The sequence below is a fragment of the Bactrocera latifrons genome, unplaced genomic scaffold (assembly GCF_001853355.1).
Source record: "Bactrocera latifrons isolate USDA-ARS-PBARC rearing strain unplaced genomic scaffold, ASM185335v1 scaffold_45, whole genome shotgun sequence".
Taxonomy (NCBI): domain Eukaryota; kingdom Metazoa; phylum Arthropoda; class Insecta; order Diptera; family Tephritidae; genus Bactrocera; species Bactrocera latifrons.
In genome coordinates, this window is record NW_017537101.1 from 691,721 (window position 1) to 697,993 (window position 6,273).

Sequence of the window (6,273 nt, forward strand, 5' to 3'; positions counted from 1 at the left end):
AAACAATACAAAAGTTTACCCATCTGAAAATAGTAATGCAACATTTTTTAATGAGTGTTTTTAAAAGTAGAGATTTGCTTAAAGTGGTGTATTTAGTGATCCATTGAATTCCTGTGTAAACAAAATTATTTAAGCTTCCTTTAGACTGAGCAGTGGTTACTTCTTGAAAAGGGAAACAATAGCTTTGTCTTTACTTTTAGACGTCACGCAATACCTCCTTCTTCCTGGCGCGTCATCTCTGTTTCCAGTTTCTCAATACTGGTCACATAAGTTAATGTTTCTCTCCGTATTCATGTAGTAAAATATAATAAAAGACAAATACTTCTAATTTTTTATTTTTTTCAATCAGATTATTTTAGCTCATAGCTCCATAGACTAAGTACACAAACATTTGAACTATTTAATATTATTTAATTTAATTTAATAATTTGTATATTTTCTTAGGCGGTACATATGTGTATGAATATTATTAATAAAGAAATACAGAAAACTCGTATATCGAAATAAAGTTTTTCTCGTGCGTTAGGGACCAGGGGTCGATGCTGCTGTTACAAAAGCGAAACCATGATGTCGGCTGATCACCCCGACCTTCACCACACCATTCGTTTATTTTTTCAAGTTTTTATTATGGCGTTGCTTTTTATCGCTTAAATATATCGTTTAAAAGCAGAAATACAGTAAAAATTTTATGGCGCTGTATTGAACTGTTACCATAATGCTTCAGTGCACACAATTCCGTAGGTTCTTCGAGTAGCTCACAAAACCGCTATCCAACCTCCGCTCAGTATACTTTTACACATTTAGAGTGAAACATACTTTATTGGCGTCCATTTTACAATTCACTATTCATTGCAACTCTTATCGCTTCCGAATATAGTAGATGTGGTTGTGCATATATGTAGGTATATAATCTCATTCAATAGGCTTTTTTACACGTAGGTTCATAGAAATGGTAAGAACGGCATAGAAATGAGCCAACGCGATGCCAATTGCTGTTGAATTGCTATACTTGCCGCAATATCAATAGAATGTTTACTCCCATGCTCTTAGTATATCCGAAACCATTCGGCAGGCTGATTGCTTGCATTCGAGTGGCTCTGCCAAAAAATTAGCGCATAGGCCACCACACGGCGGTACTCCTGTGGCATGATTTAGTAGAGCCGGCGTGTCACTGACACACACGGGCACACATCCTCCCCTTTGCCAAGTACTGCCAACATCTAAAGACTGACTGCTCACAGATGCAGCTAGATTGGCAATCGAAATTAGTGAATTGTCAATTCAAGCAGAACCAGAGCGTAAAGTGATAATTAATAGACTATTGTCTGGATATTCAAGTTGCCCACTTTTGGCAAAATTTCAGCAAAGGTATTGTTCCATTAAGAACTGAAAATATGACAGATATTATTTTTTTATTAATTGTATATATATTTATATATATGCCCAGACAATTAAGTAGTGTCATAAAAAAATTTCATGATATTAATACAAACAGAAACACCAGTTTAAAACGATAATCGTTAATATATGGTTCTGGTAATTGATAGCTATTTTTTAATCGACGTTGCACCATTTAAAACTGGGCGAACCTGAACCATGTCCACCTCGCATAAACGCCCATTTTGAACTTAGCCGGTTATTCAGTTTCTTTTCGTTTAGAACGTATAAAAGTGTAAACACGAAACATAACTCAACTTGTGCTCCCTAATGATCCATAATTTCCTTAACAACGTTTTGAAAACTAAAGTTTTGCAAACACCTGGAATTATTTTGAACATAAGGAAGATTTACTTATCGCTGTCGGATCTTACTATTTCTTTGTTCGAGAAATTACAACTTTAATTAAACACGACCTAAAATTGAAAATGAAGGGAAGATTGAAATTTTATATCTGCAAATGAGCAAATTAGGGAAATTGAAATAAGCGAGAAAAAATGTGAATCAAGTGAGAATGGATGAGTTTATACATTTTACCAGGGCTAGTCAATGATGTTAATGTAAGCTCACTAGATTACATAAAACGATAACTGCCCAAGAAAGAGTCGAGTAGGAAAGTGAAGAACATATCCTTAAAGTCAAATCAGAGCATGCTGTACAAAATTTACTCCCTATTTGGTTTCAATGGAGTGAACAAAACTCGATTTTAGGAAAAGTTTCCTTAACTCTGTAGCCTGAGAGTTGAACATCGATAACAAGGGATCCTCATGAAAATTATAGCAAATATATTTCAAGTTTTAGAACAAAATAACCTGAAAATATCGTCATGTCAACTTTATACTGCTGTGGAGTAAAAAATAGCACGACTTTTTAATTTAAATTTCTTGCGAAAACTCATTCGTGGAAGTAATTTTTTTTTTAGGTTGGTATGACTGTCAGTGTCATCTATACTTTATGTCACATGAAAATAATCGTTAGTTTTTAGTACACGCCTGTCTCTCTGAAGTACATTAAGTGCATTTTACGAAAAGTGAAATTATTCAGAAAAGAAATTCCGTTTAATTTATATACGGAATCAAATGTCTGGTGCTGAAGGGTTCAGAATGTTGGGAAAGACTTCGGTGATAATGGTTTGTCGCGAGCAAGTGTTTTTGCTTGATACAAATTATTCAAAGAGGGTTGACAACACCTTGACGACGAACCATTTCCATGATGGTCATCAGCATAAACACCATTGATTCCAAAATCACTTAATTTTTTTCGAAAAACAGCATCGCGTTAACTTCTGTGAACCATCGTATTCGCCTCATTTAGCTCCGTTTGACTTCACGCTTTCGACAACCTCAAGCGACCGCTCCAGTTGACGTCAATCGCTACATGCTGTGAAGGCTATTCCGGAAATTGACTTTAACAACTGTTTCGAGAATTCGAAAAAACATTGAATAATTACATAATAATGAAGAAATACTTACTATTTCTTTCTTGTAGTGTAGTAGTACCTGTGTATGTAGCAGAAAGCTAAACCAATAAAATAAATCCAATGAAATCGACAGCCCAACATTTTTTTGGTTACTTTCATCGAGGGCGCACTGGACTCTTAAATACGTGTGTATATACTATAATATATACTGTGGTTGAATAAGACTGGATTATGCATAACTTGGAGGTACAACTTTTGCATTTCTTTGCTCGATATCTTCGTTGGTGCTTGATTTATATAAAGGGTATTTTTTAGACAAATGGCTTTAAAAAAAAAAAAACAATGTATATAATTTAATGTTATGGTCAAGACATTACCTTTATTATAAAGATAAGGGTTCGCAATTATGCTCTAGAAATGATTTCAGGCTCGTGACTCCAGTAGAGAGGCGCAACTTTCGGCCACTTTTTGCAGGGAATGGGGTCGTTTATCAAAATAATGCGCGGAGTCTTATCTTTTAACTCGTCAATCGTCGCCGGCTTATCTGCACAGACCTCGTCGACGCCAAAGGATCACGACGAGATAAAGCGCTCACCAAAAGCTTCATTAAATAAATGGATTGTATCGCTATATGACATATGGTATAACACCATCTTGTTGAAACCAAAGATCATACATACAATATCCTCCGATTGTACGAATAAGTCAGTACTTATGGCTCTATAGCATTCCCCATTAATAGTGAAAAATTTAAAATATGACACAATTCAATTTTTTTGTTTATGGGCAGAATACGAGTACGTGGTTGGCGCGCGATCGGTGACCTTCTATAATAAACTAATAGTTGAGTGAGGTATTGATAGCTTAGTAATTCTCAACATGACCGTTATATGAAAAAAGGGTATAGTTATCATCTGATTTTATCCAGTTTCTCACTGCACTAAGTTACAGTTTGAATTTTGTTTAGTTCTATACCGCTGTAGTTAACAATTGTAATGAGAAACAACCGTTAGGTGAACACTATTATACTCTAGACCATGTGGCTACAATATTTTCTCTTTTTAATATCTGACTTTCACATAACCTTAATTATCACTTAGTTGTTTTTAGAACAATTCAAACTTTGTCGTTAGTACGGAATACTGTTCAGTTATACAATATTCCTAAAATGGTTTTGCTATTATAAACTCAATTAATATTAAAGTTCCTCATTAATGACTTCTCCATTATCAACATTCTCATTATGATTGCAGGAGTGATAGATAACTGTTTCTACATATAAATACGGCTGCTATTAAAATTCAAAGTAATAAAATAATTTAGTTAGTTCCATGTACAACTTTTGATGTTTGACCTACGTTGTAATAACTATCGTAATAAGCTATAAGACTAACAGAAAATCTAAATTTTAATTATTATTCTACTCTCGCAACATGTGGTGGTATAATAGTTACATAAACATTACATAGTGCACCAAACATACACTGAAGCAAAAAATTTTTATAGATAAAATTCCATTGCTTTATGGAAAAACCCATTACATTTCAACTACAATTTTTAAGAGTTCTAAAAACATTTATAGTAATATATTTATTACACAGAGAAGTGTCAACAGTATTAACACTATTTAGAAATATTTATGATAGTGTCTTAGCAAGAAATATTGTTTTGTTATGTTATTTTGTGTCGGAAGTGGGATCTAATATTTTCTGACTATTTTATATTACTTTGAAAACCTTACAGTATCTCTAAATGGCTGGATCGTGTTTGATTCTTGGTTAATTACTTAAATATGTTGCAAAATACCAAAATTTTCATTGCGGTATAATCGACGAAGTTTCTCCAATTGACGAGGCGAAACTTCCCTGAATTCCACTTGGTATCCCTTGCAACCCCCTGCTCCACCGCGATGTCGATGCCATTTAAAATCCGACACGATTTAAAAGCAATAGGTTACTTATACGCCATGATGGACCTCTTAGGTATTACACCGCAAAAGGGAAGAATGAGAGAAGAGCACAAACAGAGCCTGAATTGACATATCAAATCGAGTGGATGGGTGTCTTAAATTTACTTCATATCCACTAGACATTGTGTAAACTTTTCATGCGCGTTCAGCCATTAGAATGCTTATAACTAAATCCCTTGAAATCAAAATATTTTGTCAATCTTGTAGGACTCATTTATATTTTGAAAAAAAAAATTTTAACTTTCAATCAGCCATAACTATAAGCATAAAGATTCAATTCTAGAAAATGAAAGACATCGTATCGTTCTCGTTTCTTTAAAGCACTAAAAGAAGTCCGGTACTTTGAACAAGAATATTCTTTAAATGACCGCATTCATACCTAGTCTACTGAGTGAACTGTGTACTATGTGGAGAATACACCGAGTTAAAGCTTTCGTGATTTTGGCGAAATAGAATGGAAAGAGTGGTAGAAACGTCAGCAAATGGAGATGCACAAACATGAATAGTTGTACACACATACTACAGGGTGGCTGATGAAAGCCGCTACCAAAAAAAATTAAATAACTTTTTTTCTATTTAATGAATCTGGTTAATTTTTATTTTATTTTGCAGATTGACTTTTACATTTAACAAAAATGGATAACTGGGACASTGRAACAAGAATTTGGATTGTCCGCCGCTATCACGCACTGGAGTCCATAGTTTCGGTTCAAAGAGAGTATAGGCGCACGTTTGGCGGCAATCCTCCGAGCAGATGGACCATAATGAGACTTGTAAACAATTCTGCCGAGCATGGGACAGTCAACAGAAGACCTTACCATCGAAGCCCTTCAGTTTGAACGGAGGAAACAATCGCTGCTGTAGCTGCTACCATACAAAACAATCCACGTATTTCGACAAGAGGACAAATAGGTGTGAGCAGACAGTCATTACAGTCAATTATGCAGATTATAAGATTTGGACTTATTCCCATATAAAATTCAAATGGCCAATAAACTGAACGCTGCAGACTTACCGATTCGCTTGTAATTTTGCCAAAGATGCTTCAAATGGTGGAAGAGGATGGAAACATGTTGAACTGTCTTTTCATGTCTGACGAGGCCCATTTTGATTTAAACGGCGACATAAATAAACAAAATTATCGAATATGGAGTGCTTCCAACCCACAGATACTCCATGAGAYGGAATTGCATCCACTTCGTGTCACAGTGTGGTGTGCAGTTTCATCACGCTGCATTGTCGGGCCCTACTTCTTCGAAGAAAACGGTGACACCGTTACGGTTACTGGAGATCGTTACTTGAGCATGTTGAGAGAGATTTTCTATCCAGAATTACGCCGAATGAGAATTTCTTTCAACTCTGTGTGGTTTCAGCAAGATGGTGCAGCTCCCACATAGCCCAACCTGTCCAGAAACTCCACATTCCGTTGGCCACCCAGGGCGCCTGA